The 27,505-nt window shown below is 31.9% G+C and overlaps 1 protein-coding gene across 1 annotated transcript in view; it reads right to left on the reverse strand.

Annotated features, from left to right (window-relative positions):
- The window catches only part of CDH10 (cadherin 10), a 286,197-nt gene extending 260,703 nt beyond the window's left edge, over positions 1-25,494 (reverse strand). Inside the window, exon 1 of the mRNA XM_051969880.1 lies at positions 25,157-25,494. The gene's annotated coding sequence lies outside the window, so the exon portion shown is untranslated. The remainder of the gene's footprint in view (positions 1-25,156) is intronic.
- Between the last annotated feature and the right edge of the window lie 2,011 nt (positions 25,495-27,505).

A 27,505-nucleotide genomic window follows, 5' to 3' on the forward strand; every position in this document is an offset into this window, starting at 1 on the left:
GCTTTACTCTCTTGAATCATTAGTCCCTTTTTCATATCATCAATTATCCCCAGCCAAGATTCAGCTGTCATCATTTGCCACCTTTACTTCACTACATAAAGCTTATTGAAGATGGAGAAAATAATGCAGTTGTTCTCATGAAGCTCACTATAAATTTATGTTCAATTAATTCAACTGGACCCTTTCTACTGCTAAGCATTCCTATGTCTCCTTATGAACTCACTTTCCTATTCTTCACCGAGTTTTCCAAAACTTTCCATTTCTCCTTAAATCTCCCATGCACCACCTCCCAACCACCCCCAAAATTTAAGCTTGCCTGATAATTTACAGAAAACATTGAGTCTGTTTTCAGCAGCTCCCTCTTCTCCCCCCTCTTCTTATCTCCAATTACTTGGAAACCTTCTGTCATTATAAGATGCTATTAATTACCTATCCTTGTCTCAAAAGAAGTCTTGATCCTTGCAAAGACTAACCTCTCTACTTGTCGAAGTTATTGCATTCCATTTTATATCCTACAACCTATTTTCCCTTCAATCATCCCTACTCTTTTACTATTTTCATTTTCTCCATATCTTCTTATTCAGTCCCTTGTATCTACAAAAAATATCCATGTCTCCCTGATATTGAAAATGCCTTTAAATGAATTTTCTGTTCCTGCTGATTATTAGCCATATCTTTTCTGCACTTTGTAGTTAAACTCAAAAAAGCTATCTACACTAGATGTCCCTACTTTCTCATGTCATACTGTCTCCTTAACTACTTAAGATTCAGCTTCTGACCTTATTTCACCCAAATGGTTCTCAGTAGTTGCTAATGACTTTGTATTTGCCAGATCCAAAGTATGTATTTTTTTCCTTTTTCTCAATTCTTATTCTTTTTGACCTCTCTGATATTCTTGGCCATTTTTTCTTCCTTGAAACTTTTTTTTTTTCTCATTAGGATTTTGTTTTTCTATCCATATAACTGCTCCTTCTGTGTTTCCTTTCCTGAAAAAAATTTTCAGATTATACTCTAACTATAGGTATCTCTAAGGATTCTGTATTTTACCCTTTTCTCTTCTTTTCTATAATATTTCTTTTAGCACTCTCATTACTTACCTTGATTTAATTATAATCTAGAATGGATGATAATTCTCAAATTTACATTTTTTTTTCTGTAACTGCTGAATTCCAATCTTATATCTCCAACATTGAGGCATCTTGAACTGAATGTCCAGTAGATATCTTAAACTCAACACGTCTAAAATTGGACTATTTATCTTTCTCCTTAACAACCCCACACACATACATACACTCCACTATCTTCCCTATTACTATAGAGGGTAACACCATCATCCTAGTCCTTCATGCTCTAAACCTAGGAGTCATTTTGTACTCAGAATTTCTATGTTTTTTATTCAATCCATTATCAAAGTCTCTCATTTTTTTCAACATTTCCCTAATTTCCCTATCAATGCCTCACTACTTTCCTGCCACCTCTGGGGCTGGCCCTCATCATTTCACATCTGGATTACTGCAATATCTTAGTGGTAGGTTACTTGCCTGAAGTGTCTTCCTTTCCAATCCATTCTCCATTTAGCCCTAGAGTGAATTTATTAAAGCATAGGTCTGATCCTTAGACTCTTCTCAAAAAAAACTTCACAGATTTCCTACCACATCTTCAAATGTAAAATATTCCTTTTGATATATAAAGTTCTTTATAACCTATCTTCCTTTTATCAGTCTAATTACACAGTTTTCCTTGTTATATAGTCTTTGATCTTGGGACACTGGCATCTGAGCCATTCCACAAACAAGATGCTTCCTCTCTCTGAGCATTTTCTCTAGTAATCCCTCATGTTTAAGATGTTTTCCCTCATCTCCTCTAACTGCAGTCCTCCCTACCTTCCTTTATATATCAATTAAACTGCCACCTTCTGCAAGAAGCCTTCCAAAAATTCCTCAATGTCTTCCTTTTGTTAAAGCCTTCCTATTCTTCTGCATATGGCTTGTTTTGTATACATTTGTTTGTATGTCCTTTCCTGACTTATGTCCTCATTCTGAGGGCAAGAATTGTCTTTTGTCTTCTTTTGTATGCTTAAACAATATATAGGATAGAGTAAGTGCTTAATATATGTTTGTTGATTGATTGATTTTTTCATTTGGATTAGTTTAATCTTAACAGAACACAGCAATACTACTAATTACATCAAATTCTGGTTTTACCTATATCAATTTTATCTACAGAGCTATTTTGTAGTCCATTTCAAGATCAACAAATATAAAGCACCTAAAATTTTATCTTATATAGTTCCTGCTTTATACACCAGCCTCTCTGATACAAGATAAGATTTTAAGAGAAATAACAGCAATGTTTTAAGTGAGGTCCAAAGACAAAAATGTCACAAGCAGAAGGTGGGGGGGGGGGGAGGGAAGAGGGGGGAAAAAAGAGAAAACAAAACAACAACAAAAGAACAACAAACCTTTTATTGATGTTGAAAATCTCTATTCAATGCATCTTAAAGATGTGTGTGTATATATGTGCACGTGTTTCTGTGTCTATCTTTAGATAGATAAACTGTATAAAAGATATAGCTATAATTAAGGGAAAATACAATCAATTAATTATTAAACATCTATGTCAGGCACTGTGCTAATAGCTTTACCAACTTTATTTCATTTAATCTTCACAACAACCTGGTGAGGGTAGTGCTATTATTAACCCATTAAACAGTTAGGGAAACTGTGGCAGAGAAATGTTAAGTGATTTGCTCAGGGTCACACAGATAGTAAGTGTCTGAAGCCTATTTCAAATCCATGTCTTCTTGGCTTTCCCCTATCCATTGGGACATCTAGCTGCTTATATACACTAATATTTGACTGCTATTTTTTTTTTCAGGAAATACATGAGATTCCTCTAACACATCAAAGCTTCTAATATTTTATAGCAAAGAACATTATGTAATATATGACTATGATTTTTATTTTTAAAGAAAGTTGTTAAATATTATTAGAAAAAAGAAATGAAGTATTCCTTGAAAATATAGTTTATGAATTTTTTGCAAAAATGGAAATATGTTGAAATGAGTAAACACTGCCAACAAATTCATGATCCAGTGGACAATCTGATATTTCTGAGTAATGTGTAATATAGAATGATATTTTTGTCATAAAACTTATTAATTGGCTTTAGAAAATTCCCTCACCACTCTAAAAATGGAATAATATGGGGGTAAATTAAATATGCATCTATCTAATAACTAAAAGTAACTTTTTCTTCCATCTTGTTTCTAGTAAAATAAATATATATGTGCCTGCTTTGCTGTTTTTCTACATTGTCAAAATAAGCAAAAAAAAAAAGGAAACAATTAAGAATTTTTAAGTAAATAAAAACTGAGATATTAGAAAAAATATTCTATTTATGCTCAATAGGTTGTAAAAAGCCTTGGATTGAAATTAGGAATAAAACAAAACAGTTTAACCATAATGCAATGTGAATAACAATACATTTCACTTTGAGAGAGCTTTGATTTTTATTAAAATCTTTGATTTTAACTTAATGAACTTTTGTCCTAATGATTAATGTCTCAAAAGTAGCTTCCTTAGATTTTATTCTTTATAAAACTTGTTATCAAAATTATAGCTTAACGAGTTGGAAAGGATTTGTTGTGATGGTTGCTGTTGCCCTGTTTAAATGAATAATTAGTTCCTATCTCCAAAAACTTTCCAGACTTTGCAAATTACAACTTCTATCAGTATTGCAAAGAATGAATTTGAGTAAATCACAGAATTGAAAGTTGGAAGGAATCTCAAAAGTTACTTCTTTCTATCTAAGTCTTTTCTTTTTAAAGGTATTTCTTTCTTTCTTTCTTTCTTTTTTTCACTATTCTTTTATGACATGGAATCAATTTATTTAATTATTCTCTTTTCCATTCTCCACATGTCAATATGGAGATTCAGTTTGTCAATGCTCTTCCTAAATTGCTATGTCCAGAATTCATCTCCATATTTCATGTGTGGTCTGTTTAGGAGAGAATCAAATAATATTAATCATTTTTATTTCTGAAAAAAAAATATTGCCCTTAATTCAGCCCACTAGCTAATAGCATTAGGTTTTGGGCTGTTATATCTTCTGTTATTTCATTTAGGGCATTAAAATTCAAGTCTTTTTCGAGCAAAATGCTCTCTCTTTCTTGCCTCCCCAAATTCTGCATTTGAAGGATTTTTTGTATTTAACTTATATATTTGTCCCTAATTAAATAAAATTCATCTCGTTAGATTCAGCTTGTTGTTCTAACTTCTCAAGGTAATTTTGGATTCTAAGTTAGTCATCTGTTATATTTGCTAATTCTTCCCAGATTTATGTTATTTGAAAATCTGAAAGGGATGAAATTCCTTCCTTTACCTAAGTCAGTGACTGAAAAAAAAAATAAAACAACAAAGGGATAAACTGAGATCTCTGGGACTGTCTACTGGAAAACAAATCATATTGATAAAAAAAAAATCATCAATTATCATTTCAGTTAAGCCAATTAACTACTTTAAAAATTATTTTTAAAAAGTTGTGTATTTTAATACACATTGCTTTATGAAGCATGTTAGGAAAGAAAAATCAGAGAAAAAGAAAAAAAAAGCATGTTAGGAGAGAAAAGTCAGAGCAAAAAAAAAAAAAAAAACGCATGTTAGGAGAGAAAAATCAGAGCAAAAGAAAAAAAAAAACACGGGAGAGAGAAAAAAAAAAAGTTAACATAGCTTATGTTGGTTTTTACATTCAGTCTCCATTGTTCTTTTTCTGGATGCAGATGGCATTTTCTGTCCAGTCTATTGCGATTGCTTTGGCTCACTGAACCACTGAATCATGTCTTTCACAGTTGATCATCACACGTTCTTATTGTTATTGTGTATAAGGTATTCCTGGTTCTGCTTGTTTTATTCAGCATCAGTCCAGGTAAGTCTTTTCAGGCCTTTCTACAATCAACTTGTTAAGCCAAGTAATTATTAATTGCAGTCATATTACCTCTTTTCCACAAGAATAACATGGTAGAATTTATTATGGTTGATATGGCCAAAATATAATATAGTATCTCTCCTATCCAAAACACTCTCCTTTTCCTAATATGTTGAATTAAATGAAACTGGAAGACATATGAATTTACCTATAACATGATTCCTTTGCTCATAGCATTTTGAAAAAAACAAGCATACAATACAAAACAAAGAAAATATTATGCAAAAGAATATATAAAATAATTATTATTTGAAAGGTAAAAATATGATGTTATGTAAGGTCCAGCGGAGAAGTTTGTGACCATCATAGGCACCAGAGAATGCTATTTAGGAAATATACCATTTGAATTTGACTTTAAATCATAGGTAAATAATGAAGAGAGTAAGTTTGGGGCAGAGGTAAGGAGAGAAATTCTAAGTACAAGAAACAAAAAGAGGAAAAGATACTTTATCAATAATACATTAGGTATGCAGAACTGACAATCAGTATTTCAATTTTCCCAAAACCACAGTAAACAAAAATTTAAAAATATTGTAAGGAATTATCACATTTTTGAATCATATCTTATACTATTTTTAAATTTTTGTTTAAAAATCATATAAGATATGATTCAAAAATGTGATAATTCCTTACAATAGAGAACTTTGAAACAATCCCTTTCCCCAAACAAAACAAAATCTAGTTTGAAATATGTGACTCAAGAGTATCAGCCAAAAAAAAATGGAAATGGATAAAAGTCTGTTAATAAAGAAATCAATCAACAGGCATTACTTAGGTCCTATTAAAGAACTACTATGTGAATGGCACCATGTCAGGTACTGTATTACAAAGACACAGATGAGTACATAGCATAAAGCAGGTGAGAGTTGTTGGACTTAGAATAGGAGACTTAATTTCAACTTCTGACCTTGTCATTTACTATCTGTATGAACTTGTACAACTCACTTTTAAACTCTCACAGGGGTCCTCAAACTATGGCTGTGAGCCAGATGTGGCAGCTGAGGACGTTTATCCCCCTCACCAAGGGCTATGAAGTTTCTTTATTTAAAGGCCCACAAAACAAAGTTTTTGTTTTTACTATAGTCCGGCCCTCCAACAATCTGAAGGACAGTGAACTGGCCCCCTATTTAAAAAGTTTGAAGACCCCTGCTTAGGAATTAGTTTCCTTATCTATAAATTGTTTGTTATATGCTAGATTATCACTGAAGTCTCTTACTCAAATAAAGTAAGATATATACATATGTCTCAGGAGTAAAAGATTTGTCTTCACTGGAGATATTCAAGCTAAGGGTAATATGATGACGTCTGGTATTTTATCATGTAATGCCAAAGAAACTGAGCAAGACAGAGGTTAGAGACTAATTCAATAGTTTGTTAAATGGAGAGAGATACTGGGACCAGATGGATCTTGGTCCCAGGGCTGGACGAGACTATCACTTCAAAGAATCCAGGCCTGAGTAATGGGACAGTAAGCTTTTTAATAGTATAACAAGAACAGTGACATAATGGGGGAGGCCCCTAGGATGACACAATGAAGGAAGATTACTGATATTCTAATGACATCTAAAATGGATAAACCTTTATCCTGTAAAACATTTAAGAAGGAATGTCTATAACCTTCATCTCATCAACCATTTAAGAGGGAATGATTATAGCCTGGGGTTTTGGGGTAGACCTTTATCTCATCAAACATTAAGAGGGAAAGGTTATAACCTGAGGCAGAATAACTAAATAGGACAATTGGAGAAACTGTGTCATGACATTAAAAGGGAACTTTGGTACAACAGTCAGAGTATTTATGTTTGAGATCCTTCACAATTCCAGCATTCTTTTACAAAAAAGTACCATTTAAAGATTTTAAATAGAAAAATAAAATGGACAACTTTATGCATAAGGAATTCTGACAATAATGTGATGGATATCATGGCAGAGAAAGAAAGTTAATGAAAGGATGTCTGTTAAGATGCTATTACTATCGTAGATAACAAAGACCTAGTGATAGAGTAAAGATGAAGGAAGAAGTAAAAGAGATAATTTGAGGGTGGAATCTGTAAAAAATGATAATGAACTGTCAATATTGATGTGTTTCAAAAACATTCATTTGTGTCAACACAATTGAAACAGAACATTTTGAGTATAACAGAATTCCTAGTTGCCTTACACATGATTTCCTCCTAGAGAAAGCTAAACAATCTAAGGATGCTTACATTGCTAATATTTATTGTTAACCATTTAGCATGTGCAAACTTGTGCTACTTTTTAAATTATATTTATTTATATATTTTATGTTATTAATGACGTTTTTTGAGGATTCCATATCTAACCCCTTCACCCACACCCCCCATTGTCTGTGGTTTTTATTATTTTTCAGTGCCTGGTACTTTTTAGAAATGTATAGAATGAATTCTAGCAGAACTGCCTGTATTTAATATAAGAAGTAAAAGTAACATGGTAAGAACGTGAAGACTGGCATCTTGGTGAAATGAGAAAGTTACTAGATTTAGAGTTAAAAGACCTAAATCCAAAAATCTGACATTAACAATAATTCTTTATCTGACCTAGGGCATATAACAACATTTTTGGACTTCAGATTACTACTTTGTAAAATGCAGAAGAAGTTATGACATGAACAAGAAGATCTCAGCTTTAAATCTATGATCTTATGAGAGAGAGGAAATAATAAAAAATATTATCAATCATTTTAGTAGAGGATTGAATAGTACCCTAATTTCTAAATTATCTAACATTTCAGTCATCTATTAATCTTGAAATTTCATTTATAATTTTTAATTTTATTGTAATCTCTGGTTCCATTTAAGATTTAATTCAAGGCTACTATCCCAGTTGGACAAAGTTTATAAATAAAAAGTTCACAAAAGAACTGAACTGCTAGATATTAACAACATGAAAGAATACTCCTAACCCCTAAAAATAAGGGAAACAAAAATTAAAATAATCCTCAAATCAAGAAAATTGACAAAAGCACACAAAAGAGAGAAAGAAAGGGAGTAAAAGACCATTTGCTATGTATTGAGAAGATAAAAGACAAAATCCCTCCCCTCAAGGAGCTTGGTGGGGTTGAAGAGAATAGGGAAGTAGGTAAAATGTACACTGATAAAAAATTTTCAAAAGATAGTGTACTTATTGCCTGGAGATAGGTGGTGAGACTGTGAATATTAAGTATCATATAGGAAGAAGCACTAAAATTGATACATATATTTGAAGGAATACAGAATCCAAATAAATTAAGAGGTTGAGATGCAGAAAGCATGTATTGCAAACATAGAAGATATCATGTAAAAATGAACAGAGTAGGAAGTAGAATATTTTTAGAGGCATAGTTCCAATTTGGCTGGAATAAAGAATTTGTTAAGAGGAGTATGAAATAAATTTGGAGTGACAGATGGGAGGCAAACTGTGCAGGACCTTATATGCTAGGCTAAGGGGTTTGGTTTTAATTTTAGAAGCAAAGAACAGGTGCTTTTTGTGCAAGTAAGTGACAAAGTCAAGCTTAGGACCTACCATGATTATTTTGGCACCTCTGTAAATGATTGATTAGAGAGGGGGAAAGAATGGAAGCAGGAAGACAATTGGGAGGATATTATAATAGGAGAGGCAAGACATGATAGCATGGGTTTATGGTGGTTCTATTAGTGGGAAAGTTGTTCAAAAAGATGACATGGAGAGAGAACTGACAAGTCTTGTTATAAGTGACTACATGTGGGAAGATAGAAGAGATAATGATCATTCCAGGTTATGAATTTCTGTGAGTGTTTGCTAAAAAGAAGTAGGAAACTATGGAAGAGAATTGGGTTAAGGGAGAAAATAATGAGTTCCATCTGAAAATTTTGAGTCTGAAATTATGTCAGAGATGGCACTAATACCATCATTCTTTTATTTCAGGAATGATGTTGGGTTGAAATGAGGTTTTCATTTACATGCCAGTGAACAGTTAAAAAAAGATTTACTTTGCTCTAATATAACAACATAACAGAGGTAACAAGTCTATAGTGGCATTTAGCTTCTCTGATTACCCTATTCATCTCCATATGAAAACAAATCTAGATATCAGGGAAGGATAAAACAAAAGAAGTAATGACTTAAGAAGTATTTAGAAATTCACCAAATCCAAGACTCCAGATTGTCTGTGGGTGGGACTTTTTATGCCTTTAGGTGCCTAAGAAGGCCCCAGAACTGAAGACATAATTTTGTCTATTTATAGCAAAAACTAAGGATTCCCTAAGGATTAGGGAACTAAAATAATCTAGGAACTGCCCAAATTGTTGGGTGTGGGGCAAAGAAGATGAGACAGGGAAAGTAGTAAAAATTAGGGCTATTGGTGATACCTATTGGACATAGAGAAATAAGCCATTTGATCTTAGGTTTAACAGACACTTTTCTATACAGACCAACTTCTCAATCTGTCATTTTTTTTTTTTAATTTCTAAGCCATTTTTCATAATGTTCCCCAATCTGAAATGCCCTTGCCATTTTTGACTACCTATCTAAATTATGTTATTCTTTCAAAGGCTATTCTAAAGAAGGTTGTTTCCCCTCTACTCTTACCATTTCTAACACTTTCATAATTCTTCTGTTGGTTTTTAATGTTATTGACTTGAATTACAATTTACTTTTTCGTGTTTGTATTTTTTACTTCAGTAAGATTGCAAACTCCTTGTGTTCTCTTTTAAAGTCCCTTTACCCCATAATTCAATGCTTAAATGCATCTGAAAACAAACAAAAAAATGACTACAGAATAACATAAATTCACACACACACATACCACATCCTTTGGAATGTATATTTCCATCCATTCTTTGCTCTGTGTACTCTTAGGAATACAGTGGATAAAGCCATAAACTGAAGTCAGGAGGACCAGAGTTCATCATGGCCTCAAATCTTTAATTGATCCTTAATGATTCTGGGCAAGCCACTTAAGCTTCTTTGTCTCAGTTTACTTATATGTAAAAGGAGCTGGAAAAGAAATTTGCAAATCACTCCAATAACCCAAGTCAAAAACAGAGTCACAAACAGTTGTACTGGAACTACTGAGCAATAACAACCAGGAAAAGCATTTAACTAATCCTGACTCATTATGCTTATCTTTTAAATTGGAAGCAAAACAGCTTCCCACCTATATTGCATAGTTGTAAAAATGAAAGAATATGTACAATATGCCTTGGAAAAGTTACATTAAAAAGTGCAAAAATGTTTTAAACATTTTTATTTGGCAAAAGTTTTGCTTTTATATTTTTATGTTTTCATCCAATTGTACAAGAATAAGTATTATATGAAAATAATTCTTTAACTTTGTCTACCCTAATATGTTTAGAATATTAGAAGTTTTAGATTATAATAAGAAAATAGAATAAGATTTTTATAACTTTTTTCTGTTACTAGTAAGTAGAGGCATTATCATGTTTTTATCTATATTTATGATTATGTATTTAATATTTATGAGTGAAAGAATTTTGCCAGAAAAACACCTCTAAATATAGATACATCAAAAATGTACATCAAAATATAAAAATCCATTTAATTCTTAGAACACATCTTCAAGTCTTTCTTTTTGAAGCTGAACTAAAAACTTTATATAATAGTATGAAAAACTGATGACTTGTTAATATAGTATAAGTCAAAAGTAAAATCTCTTGAGACAGGTACCTTTTTTTCAATACATTCTTGATACAATGGTAATCATCACTTCCATTTTCATAGAGAACATTGTGCTTGGGTTGAGATATGATTCACTCTATTATTTTTAGTTAAGAGTTTAGGTGGTAGATTTTAAGTTAATATATTTTTGGTTTCATAAAAATAAAGATTAATATCACCTCTATAAATAAAAGTCATAGATAATTGACATGTGCCAATTCATACTTCATTACTTGTATTCTTATTAATATTTCACTTTAGTTACTACAGGTTTAATACAATAATAGAAAAATATTTCTGGGGTGTGTATGTATGTACATGCAAGCAAGAAACTTACATAAACTATTTCTCAGGCTTTCTTCCTAGTAGTTTATATTTTCTTTTGCATATAGCGTCCAGTTAAAAGTAATTCATTTGTTCATTAAATAGTATGAAACATTAATAGTAAAATGACATTAAAGATCTGTAATCCCTCTTTCCTACCTCTTTATCCTTCCATTTTCTCTCTCTATTCTCTTGGGTCTTAGCTAAAGAATATTTGTCCTTTTTCAGATTTTTCCCAAGATCTACTTCCAGTAGAATTTTTATTCCCTCTTCATGAAGCCATCCTATCTGCCACTATCTAATTGGTAAACATATAAATGACATATAAATAACCTACCCAAACCTAAAATTAGTTTTTAAAGTATGAAACAAAAAGAAATGCAAGTTTTATAACTAGAAATTCTCAACATTATTTAATAAATACCTCAAAAAACAATTTCACTAACATTTTTATATAAAAGAATACAATAAATTATCATTTCCTAGTTTTCTTTACCAATTGTCATTATAAGTTTGAAGTTACAGATTAAGAAACAAGAAAATCATTAGAGATTTGGGAATATAATACTATTTTAAAACATAGTTTATTGTCTTCCTTTTTATAAGTTCAAGTTATGGATTTGTAAAATGAATGGTCATAGCAACCATAGTAATATTCCTAAATCCAGCTTCCATTCAAAAATCTTTCAAAAAAGCATACATAATACAAAGACTTAATGCATTGTGAGCATTTATATCACACACAATTAATTGGGATTTAATTGAGTAATCATTTCTTATAAAAGCAAACAGACTAGTGAATATGAATTTCCACTGAATCCATAGAAAAATAAATGGGATCACCTGAGTTGCTGTTAATACCTTTTTTTTTTTTTAATTGTGGCTGTATATTTACATTTAAAGCTTTACAAAATGCAAAAATAATGACAGCACAAGCCTTGTTTTCTTTGTGCTGCACACTAGAGGATACTGAAATGAATTTTGCCTTGAGCTAGCTAAACATTTAAGGATTCTGTAGAGATCTCTTGCAGCTGCACAGCAAAAAATATATTTCAGTTTTGTAATTATGTCCTGCTCAAAAGTTTTTATTTTTGTTGAGATTTTTGTAAAACAATATTTTATATAATTCATATTGAGATGTAAAAAGAAAATGACATTAATCTAAACATGATACATTTTTAATGCCATTTCATAGCCCTTCTGTAAATTCACATCTGTTTCAATAGTGATGAACTAAAATAGTTTAGCTGGAAAAGAATTTGGAACCAAAAATAATAGACTTCTTATACATACTGTGGTACTACCACTAGATGGCTCCAGAGACCATAAAGTTATATTCACCTTGTTTTAGAAGGCTGAGCTGGGAAAGATGGGAATTTCACCTAAAAAAAATTAGTAGCAATTCTTCTTCTAATGGGTCAATAATTTGTTAACATAACCCCATCTTGACATTGTGATCAAGTGATGAAAATTAATTTATCTTCATTTAAAATTCAAGCAGTTGTAGCCTATAAACTTCACTTGCCAATAAGTTTAGAGGAAGTAAAAGTGAAATTTGAGGGTAAGATGAAAAATAGAGTCAGTCTGGTGAATTAATTATCCAATCAGTTTTCTTGTTCTACTATTTTTTATTCTCTTTCCTAATTTAAATTTAAGTTATGTAAACACTGACTTAGAGATTCACAACCTCTTCTTAATAGGATAAGAATATTAAAGGGGAGGGAGATTAATTTTTGATCCTTTAAAATGGAAAGTTATTTCTGTGGGCCACATGTTGGTGTAGTTTTAAAGTGTAATATTATCTATGCTTTATTTTATTTTATTTTTATTTATCCTGTTAAATATTTCCCGATTATATTTTTATGTTATTCCAGGTACTTAAAAATATTGTGGGTCTTGAATTTGCACTTAGAAATAACCTTTTCCAAGGTTATACAGTCAGTTTGTATCACATGTAGAACCTGAATGGAGCTCATCTTGACAGTGGGAACAATGTCCCTATACATTATGAGAACTGCTTTTTCTCAACAAGAAGAAAACTTTACCTTCATCAATATCAAAATTCAAAGTAGCATTTGATAGTTCTTTCATAGGAAAACAATATGTAGACTCATGATTAGGAGAATCATAATTATGTTCAGAACAATCTATGGACTAAGTGACAACAGAATATGACAAATTACTACTGAAAACTTTACTACATAAGGGCAAGTAAATATAGCATAGGAATGTTTGATCTCAATGAAGGAAAGACACTGGGACTAATAGGATCTAATAGCTAATTTTTGTCCTTTACAGCTGAATTTGCTTAATGCCTATAATGCTGTGTGTAATAAGCTAAAATAACTTTTGTATGGAAGTTTACATCACCAACATACAATTATATGGGTTTAAAATTTAAAATTATAAAAGAAAATGTCTTTTTTAGTACAAAGATTTTTTAAAGTTTACTAAATTAATTATTTAAACTGGAAGATGAGACACTCCACATCATGTTGTTATATTGGTGATGTTTTACTTAAAAAGGATAATGAATTGAAGTGTAATACACACTTCTCTATGGACCAAAAATATTTTTAATAATTTTGTTTACAAAGATACATAAGTAACTTCAAATGACAATAATTATCTTCACATATGTGATAGTAAAAATGTCTTCTTCCCTAACAGAATGTAAGCTTCTTAAGGGCAAGGATTGATTTTTTATCATTTGCACCTAACAGAATATCTAACAAAGAAGAAACATTTAATAAATGTTTTTTAGATTGGACTGAATTTTATTATTTAGGATTGAATTGGATATCATTAATTGCCTAAAAAATAAAACAAAAATGGTTCAAGTTCTAGTTTCCAAAGTTATTCATATAATAATAATAATAATAAAAAGAGCAAATCTTAATTACATTAAGTGAAAATTGGTGAAACTACGTTTTCATTTGGAAAGCTTTACTTAAAGATCCTGTGTCTAGAACATTTTTTTTTTTTTTTTTTGGTCAGTCTCTTGTACCTAATCAAAAGAGTATTAATCTCTTGGCTCTTCTTACCTGCAACATAGACTCCTAAATTTAGACTCCTAAATTGCTCTTAAGATTTGTAATTATCAAAACATTGTAAGACTACTTTAATGATGCAGTATCTTTATCATTTTTTTTTTTAAAAATTACTATTCTCATTCCTCTGACCTCAGGAAGGAGACTGAAAGGAATCATAACTGCACAATATTCTGGAATGGCTCATGTGTTTCACCTGAATGAGTTTATATGGCTAACATAGTCTATACTGGTTAGCTTTTCTTTCTTTCACTCACTCTTTGCAATCCCCTCTTCACTCTGTGTTTAAAATAGGGATCCTTTAATCCCCATATTTCTTCAGGATTTGGAAAAAATAATTTCATAACAATAATAATTTCTGCAATTATGTGCTACTCTCATGTAAACTAGTTTTCTTTTAGAATTTAATGAAAAAGAGAAAAAAGGGAATTAATTTATAAGAATATGAAACATTAATGCCTAACATATAGTTATTTATATGACCTTTAGAACTAGAAAGGATATTAAGAATCTGTTTATCCATTCAAATCTGAAAAAGGAAAAAAAAAAGAGACTTAATAAAAGGCGTCTTCTATATTAAACACCTTATTATTAACTGTATCGTATTTATTCCATATAAATAAGTGACTTGTCCAAAATCACAGAGATGGGAAATGGCATTTTAATTGAGTACTTTAATAATAATAATAATGCCAGCAAATCATAATCATATTAAACTTCAAAATTTATAAAGCACTCTTATGTTACTGTATTCGATCCTCACAAAAACTCTTTATAACAGGTATTGTTTACATGGGAGAAGACTGAGGCTGAAGTAAAGTAATAAGGATCACGAACTAAATAATAGTCTAAGGCAGGTTTCAAATATACGCTTACTCCATTCCAAGTCTAAATACTCTATTGTACTACCTATGTAACCAACTGTCTCATTCTTACCCTGAGAAAACTTAGGAATAATTACCTAAAAAATTAATTGTGGAACCAGAACTAGAAGATAGATCTCACATTTCCAAGACTGCAACTCATTTCATTATACCACATCCTGTTTTATAATGGCATTATAGTATTTTTAAGAAATGTCTAGTTTTCAATTAGAAAAGCTAGTGATAGAGACCAGGCCCATGGTTGTATTAGCACAGAGAATTCCTGGATGTATGTAACAAATACACCTGGATAGCTTCTTTGTCACTTGTGGTCTTAGAGAGATATCTGGATTCTAGAGCACTCAGAGGTTAAATGAGTTATTGAAGATCATATAGCTAGTACGTGTCAGAGGCAGGGCTGAATATGGCTATTCCTAACTTTCTACTATATAACAATTTCTCAAAGCTAGAATACAAGTGAGAAAAACAATGATAGTAAATCTCATTATACAGTTGTAACAGTCTTATATTGCTGTTGAGTCATTTTGCTCATGTCTATCTCTTTATAACCTCGCTTGGGGTTTTCTTGGAGAAGCTACTGGAGTGGTTTTTCATCTCATTTTACACATGAAGAAGTGAAGGCAAACAGGGTTAAGTGACTTGGCCAGGTCCACATGGCTACTAAGTGTCTAAGACCAGATTTCAAGTCGGGAATATGAGTTTTCCTGACTTCAGGTCTGGTGATCTATCTATTGTGCCATCTAGCTACCCTAGCATTGTGTGCATAAAATTAACATCAATGATGTTACATATTTCACTCAACTTTAAGCAAACAAATAAAAAAGGCAATGGAAGAAAATGTTTTACTTAAAAGTAATTCTTTTGAACTGCCTTCCACCTTTGAAACTAAGAAAATAAGAAGATAGGAGTAGATGGCCTCTCAAGATTCTACTAAATGAAAAATTCTATGACTATAAAACCTACTCCAGTGTTTTAGTATGTGATTTGAGAATTTTTTCTCATACTTCTTCAGGCCATTCTAAACCCAGTATTTTATACTGAATTCCAAGATGATCAATATAGTTCATGACATTGATTCTTGCCTCTGGTAAAGAGGCAGCATGTTTCTATCTTCAATAATTGCTGTGGAACAATACAATGTCACTGTAGAAGTTATGAATACCAAAATATTTAGGAGAGTATGTCAGCATCTTTCTGATGCTGAACCTGATTTTTTCTTTATCTTCCTTGTTAAAGCCTCCTTATCTTATATTATTCCTTGATCTAGTTATAGGTATACCTGTAATAATATTTCACAACCATTTCTTTTTCTTAACCATTTCTCTAGATATAAGCATTTGGATTGCATGTATTTGGGAAGTGGTGAATCATCAAAAGTTTGTGGATACTCTCTAATCTTAGTTACTGAATTTTCTCTCTCCTCTCCACTTCCATTTAAAGACCTATAATTTCTGTACCTGATAACTAACTTGAACTGTGATTTAGCCTATTTCCCTTATTTTCCCTAAAAGGGTTCATGCTAGGGAACTATTAGGGAACATTTACAATATAATCAGAATAGTGAGGAAGTATCTTAGACAGTATGTCGAGAACAGCTAAAGTGACACAGTGGATAGAGTACCAAGCCTGATATCAGGAAGATTCATCTTCTTGAGTTCAAATCTGTCCACAGATATTTACTAGGTGTGTAATCCTGGACACATAGATCCTTTAATCCTCTTTGCCTCAGTTTTCTTGTTCTTTAAAATGACCCAGAGAAGGAAATAGCAAAGCATTCTAGTGTCTTTGCCAAGAAAACCCCAAATGGGATCTCAAAGATTTAGACAAAGCAGAAAAAAAGTCTAAATAACAACAAATAATAGTATACTGTCAGACAGTGTACAATCAAGCAATCCATTCAATGACAGTAAAATTTATTTTATGTATTATATGTCTTCAAAATTTACTGTTGTATTAATATACTATACTTAGATATATTACTAAATACTACTATACTTAATCAGTTTTATCATTCTACCATTGTATTTATACATTAAGCTATATCAAACACAAATTAAAGGGGAAAATTTCAGTTTGCTAATTTACAGGAAGGAAAATATCATTTTACTTATGAAAAAGAGAGGGGGAGAGAGAGAGAGAATGTTCTAAAAGAAAGGCTAGCATTAACCAATCTAAAATGAAAAGACAGTTAAGTTAGTTTGAAGTTGTTTGGTTCACAAGAAAATTCTCTTTTTATAACTTGATATGTCAAAATCACAATATATCTTTGTATTTAATAAAGTATAACATGATTCATCAAAAAAAAAACAGACTTTAAGAATAAAAACTTTGGATTAAAGGAACACAGATTCAAAGCATATGCTAAAATTGTTTTGATAAATGGCATATATATATATATATATATTATATATATATATACACTCAATTGTGGGAATGGAGGAGGCCTGAACAGTCTTTGGACAGTTCTGGAAAATCAGTTGGTCACTGCAATAGTAAGTTCCTGGCTGTGCAATGACTAACAAAAGCCCTTTCTATAAAGTGCATAAAAAGGCTAGCTCTGGGAATTTGAAGTAGAGCCAGTGATCACCATGGTAGAACCAAATAATTGTTTTGTCTCCAATCCTGCTTCTTCCAGCCCCATGTCTATGGCAGCTATTCAGGACAACTCTGAATTTTTTTTAAAGAGGAAAAAAGTGTACTTTTAATGAGATTTTGCAAAAGGATCACCCTTTTTTAGACCATGAATTTACTCTTCAAATGGTGAGTGCAAATGAGTATGAAATCACTCTGTTTAGTAACAGATCAAGGGACATTAGAATTAGATTTTCTTTTGTACAAAGTATATTCTCAATCATGTGGAGCATGGTAAGGAGGGAAGAGAAGCATATATTAAAATTTAGACTATTTAATATAGTATATAATTAGAAATTTTGAAGTGAAAATGATCTTAGAAATGATATAGTCTAATTCTGTTTTACAGATGAGGAAGGTGAGTCCTGACCAAAGTCAGATTGATAATAAGAACCAGAATTGGGATCTGAGCCCAGGTCCCATGACTCCAAAATTTAGCTTTCTTTTCACTGTGCTGGGTTGTCTAACCGCTATTTCAAATAAATAACACCTAAGATTATTCAAAATTTATTTGAGGCATATTTGTAAGTTGACAAATACAAACATTAACTCTTTTGTCTGTTTAAAACAAAAGCATACTTTTAAAAAGATGGCTTAATTAGGAGAGGTATGGGTCTCATTTTCTTTAAACAAATTATAAGGTGCTTCATCTCTTCTTTGGCTATCCACACAAGGCAATTTGACATTCTTGATTGATCACACCCAACCAAAAAATGATTACCAGCAGAAACTTCAATCTGTTTTAAATATTTACAAACAATCTTAATGTAGAAATCTTATAAATCTATGTTTGGCAATATCTTTTGTCAATTCTTTTAGGCAAATACAAACAATCAAACAGAAGAATAATTTCTGATGAATACACATAACATTTATTTTTATCTACTCTTTAAATTTTATCCACAGTAGGGGACATGAAAGATGGGATAGGATAGGAGTCTGTAGCTTCTCATTCATACAGAACAAGCTTTTTCTCCAAATATAGAGACAGATGCACTGAGTATAAATCTGCAGTTTGATGGTTTTCACTCTCCAGAGACTACATTTTGAAAAACTAGTCTGAAACCACAATATAGTTCAAGACTACAAAGTAGAAAGAAGCCTCCCTCATATTTTGGAGAAAAGTTAAAATGAAAACTGTATAATTGTTTAAGCTAATTGCTACTCATTTTCATCTCAGTTTTCAGTTATTTAATGAAATAGAACTTTTTTTTTTTTAGTCTTAATGCAATAAATGAACTGTTTTAGAATAAAAATAAAAATCTATATAATTCTCATTTTAGTAGATATTAAAGTTTCCTTTAGTATACTTTCAAAAGAATTTTCTGTAAAACTCTTAAGGGGCAAAAATCTTTGAAAAATGTTTGGTGTAGTATTTTACTTCCCATGATATAAAAAATCAAATCAAATCAGTAATATATTCCTCACTGTTCTTCACATGATGGCAATCTTCCCTTGTTCTAAGTTTCCTGAACTTAGTTTTAAAACATAAGCCAAAAAATAAGACCTCTGTTAGTCTTACATTTGAATTCCTTCAAGTTTCAAACAACAAAGAAGAAACCATTTCTCTCTTTTCACTCTTTCTCCCGGAACTTATTCTAGTTTAATATCTATTATCAATCTATCTATTTTATCTATCTGTCTATCTACCTACCTATCTATTGATCTGTCCATCAATATTCTTTTTATTAATCTCTGGAGATCATTCTGATTGACTATATCAATGGCAGAAAATAAAAATAAGAATAAAGGTCTCACTTTCCAAATCACTAATCAATGATGATGATCTCAAATAACACAAATAGTTAAGAAAGTAATATGATCTAAGTTTAAAAAAATAATTGTTCTTGCTATAGCTCTGATCAGACCTATTGAAATGATCTAAACTCCAATGGTCCTTTCAAGTATCTTCAAAATATGGTGTTTAAACAACAGGATTAGTAAAAGGCTCCCAAGGTATTTTAAGTATATCCTTACATAATCAAAACCTTGTTACATTTTACCATTTGAATAATATGTCCACTTGTCTGCTAATGTGAAACCAATCCCCAGTTTTCAGCATTATCTGCTATATTTACACAAGTAGTTCTACTTATCTAGACTAGTGAATCACTAGTGAATCACTAAGGCAGCCAAAGTAAATACTGGCTTTTGAAAATAATCCAAACACTCTCCAAAATAAATCAGAAAGCCTATATTTTACCTCCTTTGTTGCCTTTACTTTCTACTTCATTTTCTCCAAATGCAGCTTTGCCTTCATTTGAACTGAGAAAAGGAGTTAAGGCCATTGTCTGAATAATTCAAGATAATAAAAAATTGGTTTGAATTCTACAGATTAGTTGTTATATCAAATTTGCTAGATTACCACCCCAATTTCTGCTTCATGTCTCCAATATAAATATAGATAAAACTTAAGGCTAATAAAGTTTCTAGAGAACAAGAGGGGAAATAATCCTACCTCTAACTTATCTGTAACACACTCTCACTAATGAGGTATCAGTTTACATTTACAGAGTCTCAATAGTGGTGATGGGTTTCTTATAGCAACCACGCAACCAAGAATATGCACATCTTAGGCAAAGCTATTTCCAGGAAACAGGAGAATGATTTGTCTTATTTATTTTTAAAATTAGGACTGTGTCACAACTACTCCAATGTTCATTTTGTTAGAGTAAATAAACATTCATTTTATGTTATTCCTTAGTGCTAACCCTGACACCTGAAGACAAAAATCTCATTTATATGCATTCTTCATTATGTTGATTTTTAAAAAGTCATGTTGTTAATAAATATTATATTGCCAGGATTTTATAAGGACAGGAAATTGAATTGATGCCTACTCTTTATTCCTTAAATGTCTAGGGGTTATAATATATGCAAGGACTGCCTTGACTTTAAATAACTTGATTCTATCAAACTAAAGTAAAGGATGTGTTATGTTTTTTGTGTGGTAATGCAAAGCACTGACATAGGATAATGTGATAAATCCAATCTATAATGTGGCAGATGATGGAACATAGGCAATAAAATCACAAGATTTACAAAAAGCATAATTACATATTGGGTAATACAATAAAGATTCCCTTGGGAAAATATTTCAGTCTGGGAGTTATGCTGTCATGAAAACCAGGAAGAGAGCAGAATTAGCTTTATGAGCATCAGCACAGTACTGTGACTGTTTGGACCTTTCTTTTAGTGCTGAATTTTCCGGTTTCAACTGGTTGCCTTCTGATCTATTGTTTATTATTTTCTAATAGCATTTTAATTTTAAACATAATTTATATACTATGTAAAATGAAATATCAGAAATGAATTCTATTTTGTGAAAAAATAAAAAGAAAATTAAAGCATGGATAGAATGAAATTTCGAAAGAATTTGTCCTTCCCCACCTATACTCCCATAATACCATGATGCTCTTCTATGACATCATATCAATAAGCAGTCATTAGTTTAAAAAGCATTATTTTACATTTTACATACATTATTTTAAAAGATGGGTTTATCCAAGGACTATGCAAGCTTAAGAACTAGATTACACAATGTCTATCTATATTGCATTATGCCTTTCTGATAGTATAGTTCTTTTTATTTAATTTTTTTAAAGTTTCTAGATTGAAAAAAGGAAATGGCAATCACATCAAAATCAAGATAGAGAAAAAAATGTAAATATTGAGAAAAAAAATTTTTTAAATCTTTCTTCTTGAAAAATATATTTAAGTAACAACTTTTAGGGAGGAGCATGCATTCCTAATGTCGTCTGTGAGGAAACAAGCAAACAATTCTGGCTAAAACATTTAAGATGAAATATATAAGGCTAATTATACAGCTTAGTTAAAAATCATATGCTAAAGTAAAGACATATTTATTCCCTTAGTATCAAGCAGATCCTATAACTTTACATTTTAAAATATAATAATAATAGTTGTTATTGTTGTTGCTGTTGTTATATTTTTCTACTTAGAAGTAAGCCAGAAGAAATGCCAAAACATATAATAACCATATGTGCTTGCTAAGAGAAAAGCATAATTGAAATGGGTACTATTTATGTCTCTTGGAAGAATAAGGTTAGTGACTAAGGAATGGAGAAGATACAAACCCAGGTTGTTGGTGACATCTGACAAGACAAAAACTTTTAGGTTTACTTTCTCCTCTTAAGTCTATGGTGATCATAGAGGCTCTCCCCAATCCCCACATAATTTTTAATGAATAACCAAAGTTTTATGCAAATTTTAGGATTTAACAGGCCTTCTACTCTAACTTGTTGACAGAATGTGTGGATTGGGGGAGGAACAGTGTAAATGGTGAAAGGAATCTTATGACATAATCCAACACAGATAAAACTAATGTGTTTCATTGAAAAGGAAGAAAGATACACATTTAGTTAATAATTTTATCTTAACTGTCCATATTTTATATCTGCATAAATCATATTCCTAACAAGTATTCCAAAGTGTGATAAATGAAATTATTTTGTTAGTAAAATCAGTGAGGAATAGAATGAGGAAATGTATTTTCTTGTAATAATCTTCATTTTTGTGGACAAAGAATTTATATCATTCTTTGTATGGTGCTTCAACACCTTTTTATGGTGTAAAGTCCTTCAACAAGTATTCTGAATAGGATTATATATGAATGCTTATTAAAATACTTAATCAATCTCACCACTGCTCAGATACCTTGGTTAAAATGAATGAGGTCATCTTTCATGCTATTTGGTTTTTGAAAGTCCATTTAAAACATGAATGCTATATATAACGAATTTAGTAAACTGCTATATTATTTTTCAAACTTGTTAGAATTTAAACAAATATTTTTTCTTACATGTAAAAGTTAAAGATGAATCTTTGAGAAAACTAGTATACAACTATTAATTGTTTTCACAACTGTGTTTTTCTTTATCTCACAAATAACCTTGATGCCAAATGGCCAGAATTAGAATATCATTTGATCCATAGAAATATGTCATGACTACTAATTAAGAGACTGAGAACTATTCTCAGTGCCTGAGATTATGGTTTCTGAATATAATTAATTGCTTATTATGCATCACTATTATCAGTAATAACACTTAATAGAAACCTGCTTCTCCATGCTGCTGAATCAGCAGTATTAGACCAAAGCTCACCCTGTGCTGCCACCTACTGGAACATACAGGTGTAAAAAATTAGGTATTCTAAGAGGCCAGCGTATTATCACCTGCTTTTCCATCCGGCTGCAAATTTGGTTTAGCGGCATAGGAAATAAGTCATCTGCACAAAAATCACCCAGATGAGACTCACTCTGCCTCAGTCATTTATTTTCCTAAGAAATCATATTAAGATCAGGAAATGACTCCTGAGAATTTGGAAAAGACTGGCATTCATTTAGAATTAACCTTTTCAGTCTTCTCTGTAGTGTTATTTAAAAAAAAAAAAAAGATGAAACAACATCAAACCAGAAGAAAACAGGTTTCTAAAAAAAAAAAAAAAATCAATGCTCAGTCAATTTTTTAGTTCCTCAGGACTGAACAGCTCTGGATATCTAACCAATTATAATTCATCCCCCCCCCCCTTTTTTTTTTCTTATTTAAAGTATCTCACCAGCTAATGAGAATCTAAAAAGTATCGTTCTGAAAATATATAGAATCCTTCTTGTCAATTAACTGTTAGGCTTTGTAAAAATCTATAAATATAAAACTAATAGGAGAGTCACATATTATTAGACAGAATGAACAACTATAAAACAGGTATGTTCATACTATATTCATGACCCTTTGGTATTTCACTGTATTATGAGAGTCAAATATGTGAGACTCTATGACTGCAAATATAAACTGAGGGCACATGTACCAATGAATCCATTTAAATATCATCATGCATTTCATGCAAAAAAAGAGGTTCGCATTAATGAAAACAGGAATTCATCTTTATGTTTAAAAACATACAAAAACTGGTTTTCTCAAGTGAAATCTAACAATACCCTTTACTACATAAAACAGACTTTTCTGTCACATATATTTTTTAAAAATCAGGGTGGTTTAAATCTGAAGAGTTCTCAAGGCACAAACAGGATTAGCAGCTTATGTTTGTTTCAAAAACTATTTATCTGCCATGCTCCGCACACTGAATATATATGAACTGCTTTTAGTTCTTGGGGAGGGGGGGAAGGGCACAGTGGGGAGAGGGAGGAAGGAAGTAAGACTTATCTTTGTAACTCCCCAGGCTTTAGGTCTTTTTTTTCTCCCCCCCAATACACATTTTCTTTCCTTGTCTGCTTTATTAGTTTAACCAAAAATGAAAATACTGATTCTTTCAAAGAGTGTGAGATGATTGTGAAAGTTTTTGTTTATTAAAAATCATTATCATACCAAGGAGGTGGTGGTGGGGGTGAGAGAACATACTCTTTTCTCTAGTGTTATTCACTAAGAAAATGATCTTAAAGCTAGATTTTTCCCCCCATATAAGGTAAAGTCTAATAATATATACAATTGAAGTATAAAGCCTGTTGGCAGTATGAGACAGGCAGATCATTCTTAATATAGATCATTCAGAAGGAAGAAAAAAAAGAATGCATCTCAAAACATCTCAGAAGTAATGGATGTGCAGTTTGGGATAATGGTGAGGCTTTTACTGGAATGAAAGATGAAGATTATAGGAAACAGCTCCATTTATGTGGAAGCAAAAGATGATAGGTCAGTTTTAAGATGCTGTTTGGTGTTTGTCACTGATTGCACATGTGGACTTCATTTTAATGATAAGGAGATTGTAGGTTTGTCTAAGGGTAATTAGCATCAAAAGCAGTGTTAGCCTATTACTATTTCCCCAGCTTACAATACCATCAATAGTTACTTGTTGGGCACATGTATTCATACTTTCAATGTGCTGCATTAATTTAACACCACATAAAATATGGATTTTATTGCAGCAGTGACAATAAATGCTGCAACTGCTGACTACATGTATTTAATTTCTTCTTTTCCCTTTAATTGGCCGTCTTAGATGAGAACTGTTTATACAGGAAATGTGTCTACTGTATTCCAATGAACATCTAACTACTTCATGTATGAAGATACTCACTGGCCACCTCACTGTTATATCTGTGTATCTGTCATCTATCTGTCAATTCTATCCTGAATCTTTTGCACGTTCCAAGAACTATGGGTGTGAGTGAGTGTTAAGTAGGAAGCATACTATTTATACGGATGCAAAGTAATGTAAGGGAGAGGGAGAGCAAGAAGGTGTCATTTATAAATCCTACTGAACATCAAGGTGAGCATAGATTAGCACATATCAAAATAAAATCAATCACAGTTTTTTAGCAGCTGCTCGGCTAGCAGGAAACCTAAAAGTATAAAAATAAGCCCACTGTGGGATAAATCAACATCACCCCTCGTTTTTAAATATATATATACACACACACACACACACACACATATAAATCATTCAAGGGACTAAGCGCACAAGCAGTTGGTCTTGTTACTGCATGCGGACTGTTTCCTCTTTTCCTTCTTTTAATTGTACCAAAGTTGAAGATCATTTTTGAATATCACTGGGAACAGTGATTCGTAGCTTAAGAATATAAAGCGTCCTAAGTTTAAAAAAAGAGACAGAAAGAGAGAAAGCGAAAGATAGATGAAAAGCTCCTACCTTTGACTCCCCTTCAGGAGAAGGAAGTAGCATCCAACCCCCAAAACGCCGAAGATTGTGCCACTATCTCCGCTTTTTGTTTGTTTTCTGTTGTAATTTTATAAGCCCGGTTCTACTTGAATCTAACTCAAGCTTTTCCTCAGCATCACTTTTAACTCTGGACTGCAGGGAAGCGAAGCGAACGGGGGAGCTCTCTCTCTGATTGGCTTTCATTCAGAGCTTCTGATTAATACAGAGAGAAAAAAAGCCACCAGCCCTTCCTCACTTACACCACACACACGCACACGCGCACACGCACGCATACACACACAGACACACACAGAGCAAGCAGAGAAAGGTTCTGCTGATAGAGCTACAGCACTTGCCTTGGGAAGGTTAGAGCCTGGGGAAGTGCAGCCTTTTCCAAGCACACTGATTTGCAAGTGAATGCAGTGGGAGGGTACATGAAGAGAGGAGGGCTTTGGGTGACAAATTTCCCCTCCCCCTCAGGAGAGAATGGCTCTCTGTGTTGAAGTCGAAGGTAATCAACCTAATCTAATCTGTTTTCTGTAGGGGAATAGAATAGGGGAGAATGACTTCTTCTTCTTTTTTTTTAATTTAAAAATATTTTTTTCCTTTTTCATAAGTGATGGTGCCAGACTATTATGCCAAAGCATTGAAAGAAAATGTTTTAACAGTGTGCCAAGTTAAATTACAACCAATCCTGATTTGTAACCAGAGTGATGCTTTTGTGAATTTATTTGTTTTTTGCTTTCAGTGACTTCTCTCTTTTTTCTTAATTCTCCAGACCTGTGCCTGGCTTATTCACATTCTTCTCCACCTCCTTTGCTCATCCTTTTACTATGTGAGTCAGTTTTGTTTACCTCTACCAAAGGGTATTTGAGGCTTACTTAGTCTTGATTTACTTTCTTTATTTCTGCTGATTTCTGCCTGCACTATATTCATTTTATGAACATTTGGAGACCCACATTTGCAGTTTTCCATTTTATAGATATTATCCTTTTGACAGATTTAATCTGCAATTGTTGATAGAGTAGAATACAACAAATTGGACTCAGCACAATCCATCCTGAGTAAGGATAAAATCAGTTCTTATACTCTGACATTGGAGAGACATGTTTTGTATGCATACATAAACATACTGAGCTATATCTAGCTATGTTGTCTTAGACAGTCCAGGGTAAGCCAAAGGATGTCAGTGTTGTTCCATTGGAAAACAGGCATCTTTGAATGTTTCAGGCAATAATTAGATTGCTTTTAAAGGGGGACATTAAAACTATATATATATATATATATATATATATATATATGTATGTATATATATATATGTATGTATGTATAGAAAGAAATAGACATCAACTAAGCCACCTCATTGTTTTTTCTTTCTTCCTTCCTTTCTCTATCCTTTCCTCCCTCTCTTCATTCCTTCCCTCCTCCTCCTCCTTTTCCTTCTCCTCCTCCTCTTTCTCCTTCTCCTTCACCTTCTCCTCCTCCTCCTTCTCCTCCTTTTTCCTCCTCCTCCTTTACCCTTCTCCTCCTTTATTCTTCTTTTTCCTCCTCTTCCTCTTCCTCCTTCTCCTCATCTTCCTCCTCCTCCTCCTCTTTTTTTCTCTTCCTCCTTCTCCTTTTTTTCCTCCTCTTCTTCCTTCTCCTCCTCCTTCTTTTTGTGTAACAGTATCAGTATCTTCCTACATTCTCTCCCAAAGAACTAGATTCCAAGTCTCTAGCAGTCAGGGGTTCCTAACATGAAGAATCATGTAAAAATTAGCATCAGTGAAAACTAATTTTCCTTTATTATAAACTTAAAAATCATTTTATCTTTTTTATACATTCCATACCCCTACATTAGAATGTAAGTTGTATGAGAGCAGAGATTTAGTAATTTTATTTCTCAATCACAATTTCTGAGAAAAAACTTAATATTTTTTACTTCTATTTCTAAGATATTTATTTGTATATGGAAAGGACTCAAACTGATAAGAGACAGCAAGAAACTTTTCCTCTAAAGATCATAGTGCCACATAGTGCACAACCCATTAGGGAATGAACACAGTTCTACCCTCCATATCTCTTCTAGCTCTATTAAACTGGCACATTTATTGGTCAAAAAGAAAATTTTTATAATATAGTATCTATTTTGTGTTTTATGCAACATAGATTTATAGGCCTCCATTATAAAGTATTTTGGACCAAGAAAAAAAGTTTACAACAAAAGTTTCATGTATTTAATAGTAATTGACTGCTTTGGTTTTTAAGGGGAGAAAGTCATTTTAAAAATTATTTTTTTAAATTTAATTTGACCTTCAAAATTGACCTAGATATTCAGTAAATATCTAGGCTATGGGATTA

Source organism: Antechinus flavipes, chromosome 1 (genome assembly GCF_016432865.1).
Source record: "Antechinus flavipes isolate AdamAnt ecotype Samford, QLD, Australia chromosome 1, AdamAnt_v2, whole genome shotgun sequence".
Lineage (NCBI taxonomy): Eukaryota > Metazoa > Chordata > Mammalia > Dasyuromorphia > Dasyuridae > Antechinus > Antechinus flavipes.